Here is a 3088-nt window from a genome sequence, read left to right as displayed (position 1 = left end):
CGTTTATGGTTAGAACTAGGACGGTATCTGATCGTCTTCGATCCTCTAACTTTCGTTCTTGATTAATGAAAACACTCTTGGCAAATGCTTTCGCAGTAGTTCGTCTTTCGTAAATCCAAGAATTTCACCTCTGACAACGAAATACGAATGCCCCCAATTGTCTCTCTTAATCATTACTTCGGTTCCAGAAACCAACAAAATAGAACCAAAGTCCTATTCCATTATTCCATGCTTACGTATTCAAGCGCTGGCTTGCTTTGAACACTCTAATTTTTTCAAAGTAAACGTCGCAGATCCTGAGCACACTCAGTTAAGAGCACACCCAGTCTTTGCGAGGAAGAACAGCCCGGCCAGTAACATACCTTGCGGCAGACCGGCCGAGCCATCCCGAAATCCAACTACGAGCTTTTTAACTGCAACAACTTTAATATACGCTATTGGAGCTGGAATTACCGCGGGTGCTGGCACCAGACTTGTCCTCCAATGGATCCTCGTTAAAGGATTTAAGTTGTACTCATTCCAATTACAAGACTTGTAAAAGCCCTGTATTGTTATTTCTTGTCACTACCTCCCTGAGTCAGGATTGGGTAATTTGCGCGCCTGCTGCCTTCCTTGGATGTGGTAGCCGTTTCTCAGGCTCCCTCTCCGGAATCGAACCCTAATTCTCCGTCACCCGTTGCAACCATGGTAAGCCACTACCTTACCATCGACAGTTGATAGGGCAGAAATTTGAATGAAACATCGCCAGCGCAAGGCCGTGCGATTCGATCAGTTACTATGAATCACCAAATGACCGGGCAGAACCCGCATTGGTTTTTAATCTAATAAATACATCCCTTCCAGAAGTCGGGACTTTTCGCATGTATTAGCTCTAGAATTACTACGGTTATCCAAGTAGTAATGGTACAATCAAATAAACGATAACTGATTTAATGAGCCATTCGCAGTTTCACAGTACAAGTGCTTATACTTAGACATGCATGGCTTAATCTTTGAGACAAGCATATGACTACTGGCAGGATCAACCAGGTAACTATCCACCGCAGGAACAGAAGTTCCTTGCTAAGCGGCCCCCCTCCGCAGAGGGAGAGCAAGCTTTCTTAGATTTTGCCTCCACGGGGGGAACCCATGAGCCAAACGGACCACACGGTCCCTCGGTCAAGGGAAACCCCGTCTTGTTTGCCACGTCTTTCTCACAACTGGACCCGTGCACAGTTCAGGCATACCTGTCAGACTCGCCAAGCGAGCTGAAGGAAGGCAAGAAAAGTGCTTCTGCGAAGGAAAATATCCTCCTGCTCTTTTGTCTCTATCATTAGCCAAAGGCTAGCGTACACAACTTCCATCTACACTCTGCCTGCCACTACAGTGACAATGCTTTCGGGCATCATCTTTTCCCTCCTTCGAAAGGAAAGCTACAAGCCCAACTTTCCTTGCCCGTTAGTCAATTCTGCCCTCTATTTCTCCGCCTTGCCGCCGTGGAACATAAGGGACAGGGTTTACTAGCCAGCTCCTCTCGGAACCTTTGCGACCAACCTGCCCACACTATAACCCCCAACGCTAATAAGGAGACTGCATGATATGGTAGACAGAAAATAAAAACGCGAAAAAAATGAAATTTTGAAAATCGAACCCACAACCAGCCAAATCGTTTGTAAGTCATGCCAAATGACTGGTGACATCTTAAAAACCCATTGAAGCCACAACATCCCATAATTTCACGCTTTTAAAGATTTGTCACTATACGCACTGTAAGTACCTCACTAATTCTCACCTCAGATTTTACGGGAACATGTTCAAATTTTAACACGCCTCTCAGCACGACCAATTACATTAAAATTCATCGCAAAAGTCAGAATTCTCCAATTTTTGAAAAATTCACTATATTCACTGTAAGTACCTCGCTAGACAGTGGAGACCTCAGATTTTACGGGAACATGATCAACTTTCGACACACCTCTCAGCACGAGCAGTTACATAGAAATCCATCAGGAAAGTCGTGCTGTGAAGAGGTCTTTCGACTAAGAAAAATGGTGGTGTGAGGAGGAGTCACCTAAATCAGAGAAAAATACTCTTATAGGAGACTGCTACGAAAGACATTTCTGAGTCCACTGGCCCTAGTCCCCTAATAAGTGTATTTCTGTTTGTTTTAAGAAGGTCCTCCTGACATCACCAATCTTCTGTCTTCAATCCTAACCCCAACGTTAACCCTAACGCTAACCCTAACCCTACCTCCCTCAGGGGCAGTTCTATGGTTATGATCCCACGGTAGGCAGAAAAACTATCCCAATCTAGGTTTTCTTGTATGCTGACTCCATTTTAAATGCTTTTACTTGAGTCTGACAAAGGCAAAGCCAAATACTCACCCCTATATGGACGGGGAAGCAAAGTGCGGATTTTGGTAGGTCGGCATTTTCAATCAGGAATGTTGCCATTCGAAAGAGCGTCCAAAAAAACTTGGTTGGGACACATTTATTTTAGAAATTAGCGACCTAACCAGAAGTGCACTTTTTGGTGGGCCTACCCTACCCCCCTCAGGAGCAGTTCTATGGTTATAATACCACGGAAGGCACAAAACCTATCCCAAACTAGGTTTTCTTGTATGCTGATTCCATTTTCAATGTGTTTCCTTGACTCTGACGAAAGCAAAGCCAAATACTCACCCCTATATGGACGGGGAAGCAAAGTGCGGATTTTGGTAGGTCGGCATTTTCAATCAGGAATGTTGCCATTCGAAAGAGCGTCCAAAAAAACTTGGTTGGGACACATTTATTTTAGAAATTAGCGACCTAACCAGAAGTGCACTTTTTGGTGGGCCTACCCTACCCCCCTCAGGAGCAGTTCTATGGTTATAATACCACGGAAGGCACAAAACCTATCCCAAACTAGGTTTTCTTGTATGCTGATTCCATTTTCAATGTGTTTCCTTGACTCTGACGGAAGCAAAGTCAAATACTCACCTCTATATGGACGGGGAAGCAAAGTGCGGATTTTGGTAGGTCGCCATTTTCAATCGGGAATGTTGCCATTCGAAAGAGCGTCTAAAAGAACTTGGCTGGAACACATTTTTGCTATAAATTGTTGACCTAAG

At 44.4% G+C, this 3088-nt stretch overlaps 1 pseudogene; it reads right to left on the bottom strand.

Annotated features, from left to right (window-relative positions):
- LOC146446928 (small subunit ribosomal RNA) lies at nucleotides 1–1032 on the bottom strand (annotated as a pseudogene; the record flags this gene model as incomplete).
- Nucleotides 1033–3088: the final 2056 nt, after the last annotated feature.

Source organism: Pavona decussata, unplaced genomic scaffold (genome assembly GCF_977016875.1).
Source record: "Pavona decussata unplaced genomic scaffold, jaPavDecu1.1 SCAFFOLD_2940, whole genome shotgun sequence".
Lineage (NCBI taxonomy): Eukaryota > Metazoa > Cnidaria > Anthozoa > Scleractinia > Agariciidae > Pavona > Pavona decussata.
Note: the sequence above shows the minus strand (reverse complement) of the source record. Positions and strands in the feature narration are given on the sequence as shown.